Genomic DNA, 22,700 nt, shown 5'->3' on the forward strand with positions numbered 1-22,700 from the left:
AAGTGTGTATATTTCTCATTGCAGTCTTGTCTGCCTTTGAATCATTTTGCAATTACTTTTAGCTAGTTGTTAGACTTGTTTCTGGTACCTGTTGACTTATGGTTAACTGAAGTGTGTTTTTACATTAAGATGGCTGGGGCTACAATTCTAGTGGGCGTAGAAATGTAGCCTGGTCTGTCTAACTTGGAAAATGCAGAGGGAAGCTTAAAGTGAGAATTGTTTGTAGATAGATATTTGATTTTTTCGATACATTTTCACTTTTGTCTACCTAAAATGGGTGTTTACATTAAGAAGGCTGGGACTGTAATTTTAATGGGAATAGAAAGGTAGCCTGGTCTGTCTGAGAATGCACATGAGGGCTTAAAGTCACAATTACTTGTTTTAGCTAGTTGTTACCATTTCAGTTTTGGCTAACCATAGTGTGTTTTATATTCAGAAGACAGGGACTGTTACTCTAGTGGCAGTAATAAAGTAGCCTGCTTAGTCTGAGTTGGGAAACACATAGGGAGGTTTAAAGTGCAATTGTTTCATTAGCCAGAGGGTTTTTAGGAACTTAGTTGGGTGTTAATCTGCACTTGAGAGCTACCTTTGCTGTGCTTTTACATTAAGAAGTTCCAGGATCATCCAGCTTCTGGCAGAAGGTATTTTTCTGGTCTCTCTGAGTTGAGAACCACTCCAGGGAGCTAAAAGTAACGTTCATTACTGGTCTAAGAGCATGGGAGCTGGTTTATAGCTTTTTTCTATCTGCTATAAATTAGAAACTTTTTCCAGAGCTCTTCACTTTTCTGTGGCAGTTAGCAGTACCCTGAATAGTAGCAATCCTATAAAACTAGTACTTAGGACTTTAACCCATAACTCATAAAGGCTTTTTATGGAGCTAAGCTTAGGGCAGCTAGTTAAGACATCACTGAAGTGAGCCCTGTAAAACCAAGATCCTAAACCATAATAGCCCAAACCTAATACAGGTCCTGACAACATGAACTTGCAATTTCCTAATGTCTCTGTAGCCAGCATGGTAGATATGGGCATCCTGGATGATGTAACAATTGTCTCTTGTATGCCAACACAATATGCAAGAGATGTACATGCCTAACCTCCCTGGAGACAAAATAATCTCACTTACGAACAAGGTTGTCAAAATGCACACACACTACATACTTTGCACTTGACACTTACCACACACACAGACCTTCTTAAACTGATACACTTAAAAGAATCCTCTCCAAACATGAAAGTCTTCCTAAGCTGACAAACTGCAATACCAACCCTCAGCAATCATTAAACCACACATCAAAAGCAAAATCTATCACCACACATAAAGCCTACACCCAATGATCCCCTAAGAACAAAGCTCATAAAAAAAGCAAACACTTTACCTAATACTCGTGTCATAGGGGATTCTATTAATGACACACAGACATTCCTCTCACCAGGCTGGACAAGGAGAAGATAATGGTTAGTTGCCTTTACGGAGCTCAGATCCACAATCTCACTAACACAGTCAAGTCACTGCACCACAGGCACCAATAAGATTCTATCATAGTCCAACTGGGTGTAAATGACCTGAGGCATACCTCACTGGACTATATGAAAAGAGAGATTATGGATATCTCTGAATATGTGTTGCAGACAGGTACATGTTATGCACTGAGGAACATTCTACCTTCACCAAGGATGATGCCACAGTATGAAGAGAAAATGATTGATTTTTAATAATTGGCTTAGTTTCACTCCAGGGAAAGCCAATATATGTCAGCATTGGAGGACATGGTAAATAGACCCCTTTGCTTTGCTTTGCCAAGGATAGTCTGCACTTGATCCCATTGGGCTTTTAGTTATTGACTAAAACTTTATCCATCCCCTTAGAGCCTTTTAAGGTAATATCAAAATGACAAAACGACATAGCAAAAAAACAAAAAAACTCAAAGCAACCTCCTTAAGGTGTTAGAGCTCAATGCTATGAGCCTAAACAAGAAACGTCACACCCTACAAGATCTTCTTACCTTGGAGAATGTAGACATCTGTGCTGTTACTGAGACTTGGTTTAAAGCCACAGTAAGTACTTCGGTAGTGAAAGGCTACAGTGCCTTCTACACATTTAGACCAACAGCAGCACAGACAGGGGCTAAAGGTGGAGGTGTCTCGATCTACATTAGCAGCAAATACAACTCTAGGTTGGTTAAACATGTTGATGCCCTGGAGTTCATCCATATCCAAGTCTCGATAGACAAGGCTCCTTACCATGTCCTGGCCAGCTACAGGTCACCCTCTACAACCTTATGAAGCTCACAACTCTTACTTAGACCTACTAAACGTGCTCACCATCCAAACAAATACCCACATCATGGGAGAATTTAACTACCCCTTTATAAACTGGTCAATGTACACTGCCTGTAAGACATAGGCACAAAGTTTCATGGACTTTATCATCTCAAACACCTGGACCAGATTGTGCACTCCCCAACCAGAGCATCAAAAATCTTGGACCTAGTACTCACCAACATGAGAGAGTGTTGACCCCCACCCCCCAGTGTCATGTCCTCATTGGTGAAATTGGACAGCAAAACTGTCTCTCTTGAAATTAAAATCAACCTGGAAACTCCAATTAAACCTGTAACAGTTAAAAAGTCTACTAAGCAAACTACATCCTATTAAGTGACAGTTTATCAAAAGTCACAACTGTCCCAAACCCCAGGGAAGACGACTACCCGTGTAGAGTTATTTATAGAAACCCTGTACAAACAAGTAAATGGCTTTATTGAAGCAGCTGTACTTACCAGAAGTAAGCCCATATCTAACACCAAAAAGAAGCCTCACTGGTGGAATCCTTACCTTAACAGGCTATACAACAAAAGAAAAAAATGTCATGCAAAAAACATAAAGCGCAACTCTCACGGAGATAATAGTTATCTGATTAAATTAAACAAGAAACTAAGAGATCTAATAAGTTCAAAAAAGACATTTATGAAGTCAGGATAGCCCCTCAGGCTAAGAGCAATCACAAGGCCTTCTTCAGTTATGGCAGAAACCAGTATGCAGAACTGGTGGTAAATGGCACAAGCTTTACTGAACAGAGTGACATAGCAGATTTACTGGCTGATAAATGTAGCTCTAACTTCACCCACCCATCCCCCCTCTACCCCCATGAAATCACTTCTAGCATAACCCTCCCAATTATCAACAAAGAGCAGGTCTTGGAGGCATTCACTAAGGGCAAAAACAATGCTTCTGTGGGCCCTGACAGTATCACCAGTTACATTTAAATAGCCTACAGCACGACCTAGCAGAGCCACTTGAGATCCTCAACTACAGCCTCAGAACAGGTTACACACCAGGTTGAATGGAGGGTCACAACAGTCGTCCATCTTCATGAGGTGGACCATCAACTGACCCAGGGAACTACAGACCCATAAGTCTGATAAGTCTAATATGCAAAGCCTTGGAACAAATTATCATGGAAATGATCAACAAGGAAATTGGCAACCTATGGACATTGGACCCATCCCAGTTTAGCTTTGGTAAGGGCAGGTCTTGCCTACTTAACCTGGAAGACTTCTTTGAGGGTCACCATGGTTTTGGATAAAGGGAAAATGGTGCATACCACCTACCTTGACCTGGCCAAAGCATTTGATACAATAGCCACTCAGTTATTGTTGATAAATTTGCAAAATTAGGCATCAATCACTACATAACTCACCGGATTGTCAGCTGGCTGACAGATAGGACCCAAGATATCAGGATGAGTGAAATCACCTCCAACAAGAGCTCAGACACTAGCGGAGTACCCCAGGTCTCCATTTTGGGCCCATTCCCATTTGACATCTACTTCTCAGAAGGCAAGGCTAATGTCAAAGGTCTCTGGCTCAGCAAGCTCAGAGATGACTGTACATTTCGAGCTATCATAGATTTCCGTATGACACCAATGTTCTACAAGAGGGTGTTACACAAACAAATTACAGGTGCAAAAGCTACAAATTAAAACTCAGTGATATCAGAGTACAGGCAAAGGTACAAGAAATAGGTGTCCTCAACAAAAGACTAGTTCTGGTATAGTTTTTAGAAGACTCTAGAACAGAAGCTTCTATTAAAGAAGGAATAATTAGTAGAGCATATAAAATATTGCACAATAACTATAAGAATCAACCAGTGGAGGTTAGAAAAGATTGGGAACAGAGACTGAATAAGCAATTCGCAAAAAAGCAATGGGTGGATATATGTATGTCTTGCAAATATGCAACAAAATCTAGAAGATTTAGGATTTTTGCTTGGAAATATTCACTTAGTTATTTTTATATCCCAAGTAGACTCCAGAGAATTTTTCCTCAGGTAGACAACAAATGTTGGAGGTGTGACGGAGAAGAAAGAGGTAATTAGGAAAATATTTTCTGGGAATGCATTAAGTTGACAGACTTTAAGGATTCCCTCTGGGATGCACTGTTGGAGAGTTTGTGATGAGAGAGATGATTTTTCTGACCTATGATACAGAATCAAAATTGTCTAGACATGCTAAGGCTTTGCTGTATCTAATTATATGGGAATTTACTAGAAAATGGAAATCAAAATCTAAACCAAATATACTAAAAGTAGTGAATATAGTAAGCGAGATAAAACAACTGGAATTATGATCTTTAGAAAAGGCTAGGAGCAAACTATTTAGGAAAAATGGGAATTGTGGGAACAATACATACAGGTGATGAATGAGATTTAAAAGAAGGCAGGACTTAAATAAGCTATGTAATGTTTGGCTGAAAATGATTGTGTAGATTATAAGTGATGTATATTGTTTGCAAATGGGAGTGTGTCAGTATGGTTCGTGATGTAAAATGCTTTCAACTAGGATTGTGTTGGTGTGGTTTGTTTTCATTTATATAAATGTATGATTGCCTATGTTATAAGTGATGGTTTAATAAAGATGTTTCTTGTTTAAAAAAGGGGGGCAGGAATTGAATAATTTATGTAATGTTGCTTAGGTTATATGATATATAGCAATATATGTGAAGTATAATGTTTGTAAATGTGAACTTGTTAATACAGTTTGATTACTTTTATATAAATGTAAATTTGCCTATGTCACATGTGATAATTCAATAAAGGTGTTTTAAAAAATAAATAAAAATAAAAATAAAAGCTCAGTGCAAAGAAATCCATAGTAGTGCCCTTTGGGAAATCATCCACCCAAGCTAATTACTTCATTGATAAAACACCCCTAATAGTTGTCTGATAGTTAGGGACAGTAATCTGGCTTTCAGCCAACATGTAGCCAAGATAATATGAAAACCATTCTGTCTCCTAATTCATAATTAAGAATATGACATCCATGTTCAAGGGAGTAATAGTACCACCCTAGTCATCCCTTATCAGACCAATTATTGAGCACAATGCCCCCTTTGGCATGTACCTAGCCAGTCATCTATATATCTATTTCTCTGTGTGTGTGCATGCATGTATATATATTTATATGGATCCACTTTGAATCATCGAATGTTCAGAACATGAACATTCTAATCATCAAGACCAGAACATCGAAGATTCAAAATGAACCACGCAAAAAACAAAAACACTTACAAAAACTGAAAGCCCCCTACACCCTCTACTTTAATATTCCAACTCATAGATCGCACTACAGTGGGGTAAGGGAAACCTCCCATTTACCGCTATATGTGGTAGCGTTAAATGGAAGATTTCCCGTACCCTGCCTGCAATGCCAACACTCAGATGACACACACACACACAAAACATGCAGGGAACCTTGCTGCCCTGCATACACACCCAAAATTCTAAAACTTTACTTACCTGGCACTTCCACTTTAAACCTTTGATGTTCTGAACATTGATGTTCTGGTCTTGATAATCAGAATTTCGATGTTCTGAACATTCGATGATTCAAAGTGGATCCATTTATATATATATATATATATATATATATATATATATATATATATATATATATATATATATATATATATATATATATATATATATATGTGTACATATATATAAAACCTGTATATCGATATATGGATTCCTGTCATTTGATCAAAAACTCAAAATATTGAAAATCTATTTAATGCAGGGGGCAAGCCCACCCATGATTCCCCACCCCCTGCTGATTATATACATCAGCTCTGTGATTGCACAACAGTGGGGAAAGGGTATATCCCCATCTTTAATAGTCTGAGTTTTCAATCAAAAGATTCAAACCCATATGTTTGTGTGTGTGTGTGTGTGTGTGTGTGTGTGTGTGTGTGTGTGTGTGTGTGTGTGTGTGTGTGTGTGTGTGTGTGTGTGTGTGTGTGTGCGCGCGCTAGTGTGCGCATGTGTGGAAAAACTCCATATATTTGAATGTTCGTAATATCAGATGTTTTTACAGCCAGCAGAAGTGATGGAAAATTGATTTGATCGCTTATGGCAGTGCTAGTTTGTCAGAGGTGGCAGAATGTCAGTGAGTGGGAATTTGCTCTTTCCTTGCAGTTGTCTGATCTCAGGGATGGTACATATAATTAGCAGGGGGTGTGGGGGTGCAGAGGGGCAAGCCCCCTGAAAAAAAATCATTAGATTTATTTTGTTTTTTTATTATGAGATTTGATCTTTTTGGATCAATGTTTTGTCATCCGATGTTTTTGTACTTCAATATTTCAAAATACATATATGTATGCCTGTTTGTATACAAGCATACATTACGTTACACCAAATGGTTGATTGCAATTCAAGCAAATCCTCTCAACATAAGCAATAAAAGAAAGAAAATATAACATATTTAAAGAAATCCAGCAATCACAGTAAGCCCTTTCATTTCTTCCAGACTTCATCAGAATCACTGTCTTATTTTGAGAATTTTTGACTTATTTTGCAAATACATGCATACTTATTGCTTTTCACCTAAAAGGCATTTGAATGGTAAGAAAATGATGTGAAATGATTTCAAACTGTCCGTAGGATCATATGAACCACAAGACTGGTAAATTTGAAGACCTTGTGTGTTGTCTCAAATATCACCTTTAAGATGTACCCCCCACCACTATTTCCAGGATGGAGAAACATGTCAGACTGAGAATTAATTTCTTTATATACATTATAAATGTATGAGTGCACTGAAGATAGACAGAGAGGCTAATCACCTCTGGTTAATGTTACTCTATGTACTTGCAATACTGTTTGTACAAACAAGTTCTTTTTTTTATTTCCTGGGTTAAAGCTAGGAATGTAATAAGTATCCTTGCTTATGCTGAGTGGTTCCTATTCCTCTTTAAACTTCAACAGCAGCCTTTCTTTTCAGGACTTCTGTTTTTGTGGTAACTGACTGTTAAGACTAGGACAGATTGTTAGATTAAAAGAAAATGGAGAACCCAGTTTACATCAAAACAAGGAAATGCTTCATAACAGATTATAAAATTAAGTTAATTTACTCAGATACATTTTATATATATAGCACATAAAGCCCTTAATACTTGTGGTGGAATGCCTCTCTAAGTAACACTGCAATAATGTTTATGCTGAAGAAACATAAATTCAATACATCCCAACCTCCAATAAACTACCTTAAAACAGAGTCCAAACTATTCACAGTGAAGTGCACTAACTGGAAAGCAGCAACAATTTAATAACATTAATCTCTGCATTATCAATCTTTTTGTGCAAATGAATGTTAGATGAAGAAGAACTATAGCTTTACTTACAGCAGACTGTAACTCAGAAACACACAAAAGCTCAAGTTTTTTTAACAAATATCTTTGTATTCTAAATTATGCATCATCAGTTAGATAAAACATGCACTGTCCACAATTAAAACTAATCCTGTGTTAACATCCCACCCCTTAACCTAGAGTCATACATATAATATATACTAGTTTATATCTCAGAGTCAGACGGATTTTGCTGCCATAGATATTTAAATATATGGCCTGGATTACCTTAACTTTACATATGTAAAATACATAGATTCACAAAAGCATAAGCAATTAATGCAGAAATGTGCAGATCCAGATTCAAACCCATTATACACAGCAAATCTTAACTTTATCTACATATACACACTGGCAATTTGTATTCAGCAGCTCTTACAAGCCTAGTATGGTTGTGAATATTAAAAGAGAAGGCTATTGAATAATTACCTTCATATATATTTACTAAAATGAAATAAAACACACTAATATTTCACATGAATGATAACACCCATTTCAATATAGGTCAACCAGTTCATCTTTATAGCTGAAACCTGAAAAATATACAGCAACTCAGTTGGGACTTGCTAGGTCATATAACTCCATTGTAAACATTAATTTATTGGCAGAACCTAGGCTGCAAGCAAACATTGTTAAGAAATTACAAGATAAAAAAAAATAATCTGGTTCCACACAGCAGTGAAAATCAATTTGTCCTTTATTGTAGTAGGTAAGCGCTTTCTCGGAATAAAATCCGCGTCATCTGACCAACAAAGATAGAATAGCAGTTACATTTTTAAACACTAAAACATCCAGTCAAAAATCAGATAAAATGTGCATCATAGCTAAAAGCCATGTGATAAAATACATTTGTAGAATATATAGATCATTAAATAAAATTGAATAAAACAGACTAAATGAACAATATGTACTTAAAAACTGATAAATACAATAGTAAAAAAATAATAAAAGATGGACTATTGAAATATACATGATAAAATATTAAAAGAGAGATCAATGCTTTAATGGCCGTGCTTTAAGGAAGGGTTTCAGGGAAACTCTGTTGTTTAAACCAGGAGGTTTATCAGCTTAAAAGCGCAAAATCCATTTCTGTTCACTAGATTCTGTTCTATCATTTATGTCACCTCCTCTCTTGGTACTATGCAGAATCTCTAGTACCATAAAGCTAAATTTATGTTCTTTACCTTTTAGCTACATGTAATGATAGTGCGCTGGTTTCTTTAACATTCCTGATACCATAAGGTGTTCAAGTATTCTATCATTAAACACCCTGTTCGTTTTCCCTATGTAAAATGAGAAGCAGGTAGTACAATAGCAAAAATAGACAACATTTTTGTTCGACAATCTGCATAAAAAGCAGTATCTATCTTAAAACCCAAAGTGGGATGTGTGAAATGATTACCAATATGTATATGTGTACAGGCCATACAATTCCTACACATATATGTACCAAATCTATCAGATAATATAGTTGATTTAGTAATAAAGGATCGATAACAGAGCTGACTCTTAAGTGATCTATTATTTCTAAAAGCAAAATCTGGCTGTGGGCCAATGACCCCATTCAACTCATGTACAGTAGACAGAATATCCCAGTTCTTTTTAATAATATCACATGCTACATGCACATTACTGGCAAAGGTCAATGGCATCCTTAGTTTATTCCTAGAGGTATCAGTGGAAGCATCACTTGAGAAAGTATTGTCAATATTATCCCTGTTGTTAATACTAGTGGGGAGGGGGGAAAAGTATGGCTGGCACTTACCTGATCTATGCCGCCATCCTTCTGCTATTTGAGAATCAATAAGTTTACTACTACAGCCTCTTTCTAAAAATTCTTGTTTAAGTGTTTGTAATGCAACAATGAGACTATCATCATCATTAAAAAGTCTCATAGTTCGAAATATCTGTCCTTTCAACACATTGAATTTTGTATGATTCGGATGCATACTGCCATAGTGTAGAACATTATTCTTTCTAACAGTTTTCTTATACAAAGTAGTAGACACAGTGGATAAATTATTTTTAGTAACTTTAACATCCAAAAACTCTACTTCTTTATCAGAATATTCATAGGTAAGTCTCAAAAAAGTATTCAACTGATTTAAGTATAAAAGAAACTCTTGTAGCCGCTGCTCTGAGCCATGCCACAACAAAAAAATATCATCCACAAAACGTTTATACCATTTGATGTTAACCTGGTATTCATTATTCGAAAGTACATATTTAGCTTCCCGACTACACAGCCAGGAGGATGAAATAAGGTCAGGAAAGAGATACAAACAAGCTTAGTTCACAATATCTCTACTTTAACTGACTCACAATTATCTGTGTTAAACAGAGGTTTAACCTTTGTTCCAGCTCAAAGAATGGACATAACAGAGGTAATTAAAGGCCTACACCTTTTTGACAGAACTCTTACACTTAAAGCTATGTTTGGTAATTCTAATAATGCTGATTGTATATTTAGAAAGCCCAGCACTTACATACCACCTAGTAATTCTACTATAGATCTGTTCATTGACCTTTGTGAAAAACAACTTAGAGAGAAGTCTCTAGATAAGCAAACTAATAATTTTAGTAATTTATCAGCTGCAGAGTTACAAGCTCTAGTTGAATTGAAAGAACTAAATAGTATAGAAATACGTCCAGCTGATAAAGGAAGTGGTATTGTCGTTATCGACAAGGACAAATATATAGAATCTATGTTAAGTCATTTCAGTGACGTTGATACATATGCCATTTTACCTATGCATATACTCAGTAGTGTCATAGAAAAAGTACAGCTTTTGATCTTTGATTTATTAATAACAGGCATGATATCTGAGCAACTGTTTTGAGTATTCCAAGATAGAACATCCAACAGTCCCTTTGATATATGGTCTACCCAAAATGCATAAGAATCCCTTAACTCCACCTATGCGCCCTATAGTTTCAGGCTGAGGTTGGATAACTGAGCCACTTTCTATTTTCGTAGAAAAGACTTTGCATGCTGCCTTGGCTAATTGTAGCACTGTTTTAAAAGATACCAAGAGTTTTTTAAATGAGCTATCTAAACAAAATGAAATTATCTTAGGACAATGTTTATTTGTAACTCTGGATATTGAATCATTGTTCACTGTTATACCCAATGAATGGAGAATTGAAAATGTCAAAGAATTATTGCGTGAGAGAAACACCCCTGATGCTAAGGTGAAACTTATTTGCACACTTTTGGAAATCATCCTAGAAAACAATGTGTTTATTTTTAATGATGTTTATTATGCACAAAAAGTTGGCGTAGCTATGGGCACAGCTTGTGCTAATAGTTACGCCAACCTATCCCTAGCCAACTGGGAAGCTAAACATGTACTTTCAAATAATGAATACCAGGTTAACATCAAATGGTATAAACGCAAATGGTATAAACGTTTTGTGGATGATATTTTTTTGTTGTGGCATGGCTCAGAGCAGCGGCTACAAGAGTTTCTTTTATACTTAAATCAGTTGAATACTTTTTTGAGACTTACCTATGAATATTCTGATAAAGAAGTAGAGTTTTTGGATGTTAAAGTTACTAAAAATAATTTATCCACTGTGTCTACTACTTTGTATAAGAAAACTGTTAGAAAGAATAATGTTCTACACTATGGCAGTATGCATCCGAATCATACAAAATTCAATGTGTTGAAAGGACAGATATTTCGAACTATGAGACTTTTTAATGATGATGATAGTCTCATTGTTGCATTACAAACACTTAAACAAGAATTTTTAGAAAGAGGCTATAGTAGTAAACTTATTGATTCTCAAATAGCAGAAGGATGGCGGCATAGATCAGGTAAGTGCCAGCCATACTTTTCCCCCATCCCCACTAGTATTAACAACAGGGATAATATTGACAATACTTTCTCAAGTGATGCTTCCATTGATACCTCTAGGAATAAACTAAGGATGCCATTGACCTTTGCCAGTAATGTGCATGTAGCATGTGATATTATTAACAAGAACTGGGATATTCTGTCTACTGTACATGAGTTGAATGGGGTCATTGGCACACAGCCAGATTTTGATTTTAGAAATAATAGATCACTTAAGAGTCAGCTCTGTTATCGATCCTTTAATACTAAATCAACTATATTATCTGATAGACTTGGTACATATATGTGTAGGAATTGTATGGCCTGTACACATATACATATTGGTAATCATTTCACACATCCCACTTTGGGTTTTAAGATAGATACTGCTTTTTATGCAGATTGTCGAACAAAAAATGTTGTCTATTTTTGCTATTGTACTACCTGCTTCTCATTTTACATAGGGAAAACGAACAGGGTGTTTAATGATAGAATACTTGAACACCTTATGGTATCAGGAATGTTAAAGAAGCCAGCGCACTATCACTACATGTAGCTAAAGAGGGTAAAGAACGTAAGTTTAGCTTTATGGTACTGGAGATTCTGCATAGTACCAAGAGAGGAGGTGACATAAATAATAGAACAGAATCTAGTGAACAGAAATGGATTTTGTGCTTTCAAGCTGATAAACCTCCTGGTTTAAACAACAGAGTTTCCCTGAAACCCTTCCTTAAAGCATGGCCATTAAAGCATTGATCTCTCTTTTAATATTTTATCATGTATATTTCAATAGTCCATCTTTTATTATTTTTTACTATTGTATTAACCAGTTTTAAGTACATATTGTTCATTTAGTCTGTTTTATTCAATTTTTTTAACGATCTATATATTCTGCAAATGTATTTTATCATATGGCTTTTAGCTATGATGCACATTTTATCTGATTTTTGATTGGATATTTTAGTGTTTAAAAATGTAACTGCTATTCTGTCTTTGTTGGTCTGATGAAGCAGATTTTATTCCGAGAAAGCACTTACCTACTGCAATAAAGGACATATTGATTTTCACTGCTGTGTGGAACCAGATTATTTTTATTTTTTTTTATCTTGTACTCTCTGGTTTTTGCATCTGATTCCTTATTTGGTTTCATAGTTTCATAGTTTAGTACTAGGCTATCTGCCCTTGGGCATTTGTAAGCCTAGCCATAGTGATGTGGCTTTTGCCACCCCATGACATGGTATAAAAATGCACAGAATAAATTTGAATACTGTGTCTCTGTCTAGTAGTGACACAATGAAGGTCCCCTTATATAATAGAATTAGTTTACTGTGCCCCTGTCTAGCAGTGACACAGATGTGACCCCTGGGGTAAACTTACGATCTCCCATCCACTCATCAAGATTTCTCTTGAAGAGAGTCAGTGAGGGGCTCTGCCTAACATGAACTGGGATCTTGTTCCAAAGCATGGGAAGCCTCTGGGTTATGAATCTATCCCTCCAGCATGTCCTATTCATACTTGTGCCAAGGTTTAAGTCTTTAGCTCTCGTGGTCCTGATGGATTTGGATTTTTTGAGGTGGAGCATGTCCATCAGATCCTGATTGGACATGGCCTTGTATGTCAGGCAGAGATCACCTCTGAGCAGGTGGTATGCTACTGAATAGAGCTGAAGTTTCTTTAGTCTGGCAGAATAAGACATATGTTGGAGACCCTTGATCCTCTTGGTGAGGTACTTTTGTGGTCTCTCCAGCTGTTGCAGATGCCAGGTGAGGTACATACCAAATGGGGCATTGTACTCAATCATGGGTCTGATGAGGGAGGAGTATAGGGGTACAATGACATCCTTGGATCTGGATGTGAATCCCTTCATGATGAGGTGTGCAAGGTAGAATGTTTTTCTAACCACTTTGGCAACGTGGGTGTCAAATGAGAGGTCGCTGATTACTTTTTCCGTACTCAGTGGGTTGCTGTCTATGTGATAATTTGTGGGTACTTTGTTTTTCCCAAAGGGGATGACTATACATTTTTTGGCATTTAGTTAAAGGCCTTGACTCCGGCACCAATTGTCCGTTTCTGTGAGGCCTTTTTGTAGGATGTATGTGTCCACTGGTGTATCGACTATGGCGCCTAGTTTGCAGTCATCTGCGAACTTTGTCAGCCACAACCCTCCCATGTTTGCTTTAACATCTGAGAAATAAATGCCGAACAAGAGGGGTCCCAGGACAGATCCCTGTGGGACACCACTTGTGACTGGCTTTGAGTCTGACATTGCTCCAACGATTTTAACTTTATGGATTCTGTCCTTTAGCCAGTTTGCAACCCATCTAGTGACATAAGGGTTTACATTTAAGCTGTTGAGCTTATCTATGATGCCTGAGTGGGGTATTGTGTCGAACGCCTTAGCCAAGTCCAGGTAGGCTGTATGGACTGTTTTGCCCTCATCAATGGCTCTAGTGACTGTTTTGAAAAAGTCAACCAGGTTCAAAAGGCAGGATCTGCCCTTTACAAAGCCGAACTGGGTGGGGTCAAGTGTCTGTAGGTCCCCTATGTCTCTGTTTATGAGTTCCATAATGATTCTTTCCATAGCTTTACAGACCAGGCTGGTCAAGCTTATGGGGCGGTAGTTCCCAGGGTCTGTAGAGGTACCCCCTTTGTGGAGTGGGACCACTGTTGCTGTACGCCAGTGTTCAGGTACATATCCTGTAGTAAGGCTAAGGTTAAATAGCATTTTTATGTGCGGATTTAGCTCCTCTTGGAGTTCACGTAGCACGCAACCCGGGATACCGTCAGGTCCCATTGATGCTGTGTTTTTAGCTTTGTTGAGGGCGGTTCTCACTTGGACGTCTGAGATGACAGGGAGATTACATTCAGCTGGGATACGTATTTCTTCTTTTGGGGGTGAGGGAGGGGAGAAATTTGCACTGAACCTGTCAGCCAGAATGTTGGCAATATCTGTGGGTTCTGTGTATTTTTTGTTGTTGTGAACTAACTCTGAGCATATCTGAGGGTTTCCACCCAGGTATCTAACATAGGTGAAGAAGGCTTTGTGGTTATCTTTAGTGTCCTTAGCGATTTTTCTCTCAAAGTTGGCCTTGGATGTTTTTATGAGAGAACATAGTTTTCTGCTAATGTTGATCAGAGATGTCTTCCCTTTATGGGATTTTGCTCTGTCGTGCAGTAGCTTCCTTCTTTTGTTATACAATTTGTTAATGGCTGAGGTCCACCAGACAGGACGCTTGCCTTTGGTGGAGAGGGACTTGGATTTATTTGGGATTGCATGATCCATGCATTCTTGGAGATGTCCATAGAAAGCATTTGTGAAGGATTCAGCATTGTGAGATGTGGTATCCACTGACCCAGTGGGCTTAAAGGATGCCATCTCAGTCTTAAGAAGAGTGAAGTCTGCTTTTGAGAAGTTTTTCACTATGGTCTTTTGTGCTGGGTGTGGAGGTGGGATATGTATATCCAGGGTGATTAGTTTGTGGTCAGATCTCACTAGTGAGGGGTATACCTCCGGTGTGGAGCATTTTGTCCCCATGTTTGTGATGATCAGGTCTAGTATATTGTCTCCCCTAGTGGGAGAGGTGACTAGTTGTTCCAGTGCATTTGAATTTATGAATTCCAGGAACCTTTGGGCTAGGGTGTTAGGGCTAGAATAGTGTACCCAATCTATGTTTAGGTAGTTGAAGTCTCCCAGTATGATGGTATTTTGTGATACATTCATATCCTCCAATGTCTTCAGGAAGGTTGAGTGGGGTTCCTGAGATTGGGAGGGTGGTCTGTAACATGCTACCAGTTGTATAGCAGTTTTGCCTATGGTTAATTGCACCTGTATGGTCTCTGATGCTTCATGTGTTGCTACTAACCTGGAGGTGTGGGTGTCCTTGATGAATATGGACACTCCCCCTCCCTTTGTGGTTCGGCCCGGGTTTTGGGGCCGAAAAGCATGATACGAGGTATAGCCTGGTAGCGCTGGGGTGCTCTCAGGAGCCTTGAACCAGGTTTCAGTTACTGCACAGATGTCGATGTTCTCCATACTGAGGAGTGCATCGAGTGCCTGCATCTTGAGATTTAGACTTCTGGCGTTGAGCAGAATTACCCTTAGTTTTTTTCCATTTTTGTTTTCTAAGGAGGTGGGTTTGTCTTTTGAGCCTTGCCTAAAAAAGGCACTATGGGGGTGGCAAGAGCCTTAGCCAATATCCGGAAGCCCAGTGGTGACAGATGTAAGCCGTCCCTTGCGAAGCAGCTTGGCTTGTCCAACATGTCATCCTAGGCAGACAGACATTGGATCCCCTTAGAATGACACCAGTACTTGAGCCAATTATTAAAGCTGATCATCTTGTCTTTGTATTGTGGCATCATTCTTGGTGAGGGCAAGATGCTGCTCAGGGTCAGGGTCATACCAGCCTGGGCTACATAATCAGAGAGCTCCTCTATGTCTCTTTTCATGTAGTCCAGGGAGGTACGTCTCAGGTCATTCACGCCAGCATGGACAATGACGGAGTCATATTTGTACTTGCTTTGGAGTGACCTGAGTGCGTGTGTTATGTGGCGGATCCTAGCTCCCGATAGGCAGCTCACAGTCACCCTCTCCTTGTTCAGCCTGGTAAGTGGGACATCAGTGTGTCTGACTATAGAGTCACCGATTACTAGTGTATCAGGCATGGTGTTTGGCCTTAAGGGCTGTGATTGGTTGACACACTGATTTATTGAAGTATGTGTTGCATGTGTTTTGTTTTGAGGTGGTGGATTTTTGGATGTCTGCATTGGGAGCCTCTGTTGTTTTGGTAAGTTTTTTATTAGAGCATCCGAGTATGTCTTTGTGTTTTTATGTGTTTGGTTTGCAGTTGTGGTAGGTCTATGTGGGACTGGGTTTGTTGTGTGTGTGGTTACCATCTCCTCCTGTCTGGTCATGCCAGCCCTGAGTTGAGAGAGTTCAGCCTCCAGTTTGGCTATATTGTTGCATCTCTCACATGTATTTGTGTTTGTTGGGAGGAGGAGAGGGTTGTCTGTGTACATGAGACAATTGTAGCATTGTCTCAAGATACCCATATTACCAGCTGAACTGGAGAGGATGCCAGTAATCTACCACTCGACATGCTAGAACAGTATAAGGGAGTGCTGTGCCTTTAAGGGAAGTGGATATTCACAGGGGTGGTAGGTGGTTGTAGTGCTTACTTAGTACGAGAGTGCTTACTTAGTAGAGAAGTTTTGAGAACAAGTGCTAGGCTTATAATATAGTGAGTAGTCTGATTATACTAAGAGTAGAGCTTTCTTAAGGGAAAATTTGAAGAGCAGACTTGGTGGAGCCGGAAAAAGTTTAACTGGCGCTGCGCCACAACCGCGAAAAGCCGTGCAAACGCGGATTTTAAACAGGGAACTACAAAAGAGCTAAAAATGGTCCAAAACAACCAATTACTACAGCTCTTGTGCTGAGGTCACTTCCTACAGGGACAGGTAGGCTGCTCAAGGCTCCCCACTCCCACTGGTGAGCAAAGAAACTTCCCTCTATCCAAGTAAGGTAATGGACAACACAGGAACTACACCACAGCCCAGAATACAGCAATGCCTGTAAACTGGTCTAAACTAGTTGAGGAGAGGTGGGAAAACAAGGATTATTTTTTTGTTTTTTTGATAGAAACACACAGAAAATTCAGAAACAGTGATAAATCAGTTACACAGGCTAGCACACTTGGGCAGCCTCAACAGTTAAATTAAACAAACAAACAAACAAACTTTCGATCAAATTCGACTAAAAAGTAACTTTAAGTGCAGATTTTAAAATAATGCAGTAAACAGCTAAAAAAGCAGTTTAAGCTTGTTCAGGGTAAGCTACAGAAGCTATTCCAAGTAAAAAAACAGCAAAGATACTTAAATCCAGAAAGTAGTCACTTTTCTGAGTTCTTTGTAGCTAGGACCACTCTGCAGGACCACGAGGTGCCTGTCTGAGTAGTATAGACAGAAAAAAATGCCCAGAGGCGGATTTTAAACAGGGAACAAAAAAAGAGCTAGAAATGGTCCAAAACAACCAATTACTACAGCTCTTGTGCTGAGGTCACTTCCTACAGGGACAGGTAGGCTGCTCAAGGCTCCCCACTCCTACTGGTGAGCAAAGAAACTTCCTTCTATCCAAGTAAGGTAATGGACAACACAGGAACTACACCACAGCCCAGAATACAGCAATGCCTGTAAACTGGTCTAAACTAGTCAAGGAGAGGCGGGAAAACAAGGATTATTTTTTTGTTTTTTTGTTTTTTTTGATAGAAACACACAGAAAATGCAGAAACAGTGATAAATCAGTTACACAGGCTAGCACACACATTAGTGGGCAGCCTCAAAAGTTAAATTAAACAAACAAACAAACAGACTTTCGATCAAATTCGACTAAAACGTAACTTTAAGTGCAGATTTTAAAATAATGCAGCAAACAGCTAAAAAACAGTTTAAGCTTGTTCAGGGTAAGCTACAGAAGCTATTCCAAGTAAAAAAACAGCAAAGATACTTAAATCCAAAAAGTAGTCGCTTTCTGATTTCTTTGTAGCTAGGACCACTCTGCAGGACCACGAGGAGCCTGTCTGAGTAGTATAGCCATAAAAAAACACCCATAGGCGGATTTTAAACAGGGAACTAAAAAAGAGCTAGAAATGGTCCAAAACAACCAATTACCACAGCTCTAGTGCTGAGGTCACTTCCTACAGGGACAGGTAGGCTGCTCAAGGCTCCCCACCCCCACTGGTGAGCAAAGAAACTTCCTTCTATCCAAGTAAGGTAATGGACAACACAGGAACTACACCACAGCCCAGAATACAGCAATGCCTGTAAACTGGTCTAAACTAGTCGAGGAGAGGTGGGAAAACAAGGATTATTTTTTTGTTTTTTTGATAGAAACACACAGAAAATGCAGAAACAGTGATAAATCAGTTACACAGGCTAGCACACTTGGGCAGCCTCAACAGTTAAATTAAATAAACAAACAAACAAACTTTCGATCAAATTCGACTAAAAAGTAACTTTAAGTGCAGATTTTAAAATAATGCAGCAAACAGCTAAAAAACAGTTTAAGCTTGTTCAGGGTAAGCTACAGAAGCTATTCCAAGTAAAAAAAACAGCAAAGATACTTAAATCCAGAAAGTAGTCGCTTTTCTGAGTTCTCTGTAGCTAGGACCACTCTGCAGGACCAGGAGGAGCTTGTCTGAGTAGTATAGCCAGAAAAAAACGCCCAGAGACGGATTTTAAACAGGGAACTACAAAAGAGCTAGAAATGGTTGAAAACAACCAATTACTACAGCTCTTGTGCTGAGGTCACTTCCTACAGGGACAGGTAGGCTGCTCAAGGCTCCCCACTCCCATTAGGTGAGCAAAGAAACTTCCCTCTATCCAAGTAAGGTAATGGACAACACAGGAACTACACCACAGCCCAGAATACAGCAATGCCTGTAAACTGGTCTAAACTAGTCGAGGAGAGGCGGGAAAACAAGGATTATTTTTTGTTTTTTTGATAGAAACACACAGAAAATGCAGAAACAGTGATAAATCAGTTACACAGGCTAGCACACTTTAGTGGGCAGCCTCAACAGTTAAATTAAACAAACAAACAAACAAACTTTCGATCAAATTCGACTAAAAAGTAACTTTAAGTGCAGATTTTAAAATAATGCAGCAAACAGCTAAAAAACAGTTTAGGCTTGTTCAGGGTAAGCTACAGAAGCTATTCCAAGTAAAAAAACAGCAAAGATACTTAAATCCAAAAAGTAGTCGCATTTCTGAGTTCTTTGTAGCTAAGACCACTCTCCAGGACCACGAGGAGCCTGTCTGAGTAGTATAGCCAGAAAAAAATGCCCAGAGGCGGATTCTAAACAGGGAACTAAAAAAGAGCTAGAAATGGTCCAAAACAACCAATTACTACAGCTCTTGTGCTGAGGTCACTTCCTACAGGGACAGGTAGGCTGCTCAAGGCTCCCCACTCCCACTGGTGAGCAAAGAAACTTCCTTCTATCCAAGTAAGGTAATGGACAACACAGGAACTACACCACAGCCCAGAATACAGCAATGCCTGTAAACTGGTCTAAACTAGTCGAGGAGAGGTGGGAAAACAAGGATTATTTTTTTTTGTTTTTTTGATAGAAACACACAGAAAATTCAGAAACAGTGATAAATCAGTTACACAGGCTAGCACACTTTAGTGGGCAGCCTCAACAGTTAAATTAAACAAACAAACAAACAAACTTTCGATCAAATTCGACTAAAAAGTAACTTTAAGTGCAGATTTTAAAATAATGCAGCAAACAGCTAAAAAACAGTTTAAGCTTGTTCAGGGTAAGCTACAGAAGCTATTCCAAGTAAAAAAACAGCAAAGATACTTAAATCCAGAAAGTAGTCACTTTTCTGAGTTCTCTGTAGCTAGGACCACTCTGCAGGACCACGAGGAGCCTGTCTGAGTAGTATAGCCAGAAAAAAATGCCCAGAGGCGGATTTTAAACAGGGAACTACAAAAGAGCTAGAAATGGTCCAAAACAACCAATTACTACAGCTCTTGTGCTGAGGTCACTTCCTACAGGGACAGGTAGGCTGCTCAAGGCTCCCCACTCCCACTGGTGAGCAAAGAAACTTCCTTCTATCCAAGTAAGGTAATGGACAACACAGGAACTACACCACAGCCCAGAATACAGCAATGCCTGTAAACTGGTCTAAACTAGTCGAGGAGAGGCGGGAAAACAAGGATTATTTTTATTTTATTTTTTTTTATAGAAACACACAGAAAATGCAGAAACAGTGATAAATCAGTTACACAGGCTAGCTCACACATTAGTGGGCAACCTCAAAAGTTAAATTAAACAAACAAACAAACAGACTTTTGATCAAATTCGTCTAAAAAGTAACTTTAAGTGCAGATTTTAAAATAATGCAGCAAACAGCTAAAAAACAGTTTAAGCTTGTTCAGGGAAAGCTACAGAAGCTATTCCAAGTAAAAAAACAGCAAAGATACTTAAATCCAAAAAGTAGTCACTTTTCTGAGTTCTTTGTAGGACCACGAGGAGCCTGTCTGAGTAGTACAGCCAGAATAAAATGCCCAGAGGCGGATTTTAAATAGGGAACTACAAAAGAGCTAGAAATGGTCCAAAACAACCAATTACTACAGCTCTTGTGCTGACGTCACTTCCTACAGGGACAGGTAAGCTGCTCAAGGCTCCCCACTCCCACTCCCACTGGTGAGCAAAGAAACTTCCCTCTATCCAAGTAAGGTAATGGACAACACAGGAACTACACCACAGCCCAGAATACAGCAATGCCTGTAAACTGGTCTAAACTAGTCGAGGAGAGGTGGGAAAACAAGGATTATTTTTTTGTTTTTTTGATAGAAACACACAGAAAATGCAGAAACAGTGATAAATCAGTTACACAGGCTAGCACACTTTAGTGGGCAGCCTCAACAGTTAAATTAAACAAACAAACAAACAAACTTCCATCAAATTCGACTAAAAAGTAACTTTAAGTGCAGATTTTAAAATAATGCAGCAAACAGCTAAAAACAGTTTAAGCTTATTCATGGTAAGCTACAGAAGCTATTCCAAATAAAAAAACAGCAAAGATACTTAAATCCAGAAAGTAGTCACTTTTCTGAGTTCTCTGTAGCTAGGACCACTCTGCAGGACCACGAGGAGCTTGTCTGAGTAGTATAGCCAGAAAAAAATGCCCAGAGGCGGATTTTAAACAGGGAACTACAAAAGAGCTAGAAATGGTCCAAAACAACCAATTACTACAGCTCTTGTGCTGAGGTCACTTCCTACAGGGACAGGTAGGCTGCTCAAGGCTCCCCACTCCCACTGGTGAGCAAAGAAACATTCCTCTATCCAAGTAAGGTAATGGACAACACAAGAACTACACCACAGCCCAGAATACAGCAATGCCTGTAAACTGGTCTAAACTAGTCGAGGAGAGGCGGGAAACAAGGATTATTTTTTTTTTTTGATAGAAACACACAGAAAATGCAGAAACAGTGATAAATCAGTTACACAGGCTAGCACACTTTAGTGGGCAGCCTCAACAGTTAAATTAAACAAACAAACAAACTTTCGATCAAATTCGACTAAAAAGTAACTTTAAGTGCAGATTTTAAAATAATGCAGTAAACAGCTAAAATAACAATTTAAGCTTGTTCAGGGTAAGCTACAGAAACTATTCCAAGTAAAAAAACAGCAAAGATACTTAAATCCAGAAAGTAGTCGCTTTTCTGAGTTCTCTGTAGCTAGGACCACTCTGCAGGACCACTGTTTTTGTTTGGTACTGTTAAGAAATTCATGCACTTGTCTCAAGCTTCTGAAGACTCATTGACCATCCTTTGCTGTTCAAATTTTTAGAGCAGGCTTGGTCCTGGGTGCCCTGGGCCCTTATTAGCAGGCTTGAGTCATGCAGCTTTGATAATCATGTCACCTAATCAGAGCCTTCTGGCCTCCAGTGAAATTATAATAATATGAATTGCAGGGGGATTGGAAGGCTACATGTCTGAGGGTGCTGCTACTATTTGTGCTTTCTAGTTTGGCAGTTTGTTTTACTTCTGGGTGGCAGCTAGAAAGACAAGTGCCACACTGAAGGTGAGTGATTCCATGATGTGTATTCCAGGGTTATTGTAAACCTTTTTGTGATTCTTTGGGTACAGTACCTCACTTCTATCTGGCAATCAAATTCATGCATAGAAGATTGCTAGGATGTGTAACCTGTGTATTCCAGTATTAATGAAAACGTTGGCAGAACCTTCAGGTACAATGCTACATTCCTCTCTGGTTATCTAAGTATTGTATGCTACAGGGGATAGTTGCAATGAGTGACCTCTAATCCAGTTTTGTCTAAATTTTGACAGAAAACTTTTAGACTCATCCATTCTTATCTGGCTGCCCAATGCTTGTATTCCAGGGAAGTTGTTACTGTTAATGATCTATATTCCAACTTTAATATTTCAGCAAGAATGTTTGGGGCTCAAGGCCTTACTCATATCTGGCTGCCTTATTCATGTTGTGGAGCTAGTTAGGGTGGCTGGCCCCAGATGTAAATTTAATATAAACACTGTCAGGATTCTTTGCCTATAGTGCTGCAGTCTTCTCTGGCTGACATATTTTTTAAGATGATCAGGGTCTGATTGGCTAGGGTGATGATCCAGAATCCTTGGCTAGAAATTAAAAATGCT

At 38.7% G+C, this 22,700-nt stretch overlaps 1 protein-coding gene across 1 annotated transcript in view; it reads left to right on the top strand.

Annotated features, from left to right (window-relative positions):
- LOC122808501 (CXADR-like membrane protein) overlaps positions 1–22,700 on the top strand; it is an 874,569-nt gene that overhangs the window by 484,529 nt on the left and 367,340 nt on the right. The window lies entirely within an intron of this gene.

The sequence above is a fragment of the Protopterus annectens genome, chromosome 8.part0 (genome assembly GCF_019279795.1).
Source record: "Protopterus annectens isolate FY-2018-M chromosome 8.part0, PAN1.0, whole genome shotgun sequence".
NCBI classification, from domain to species: domain Eukaryota; kingdom Metazoa; phylum Chordata; order Ceratodontiformes; family Protopteridae; genus Protopterus; species Protopterus annectens.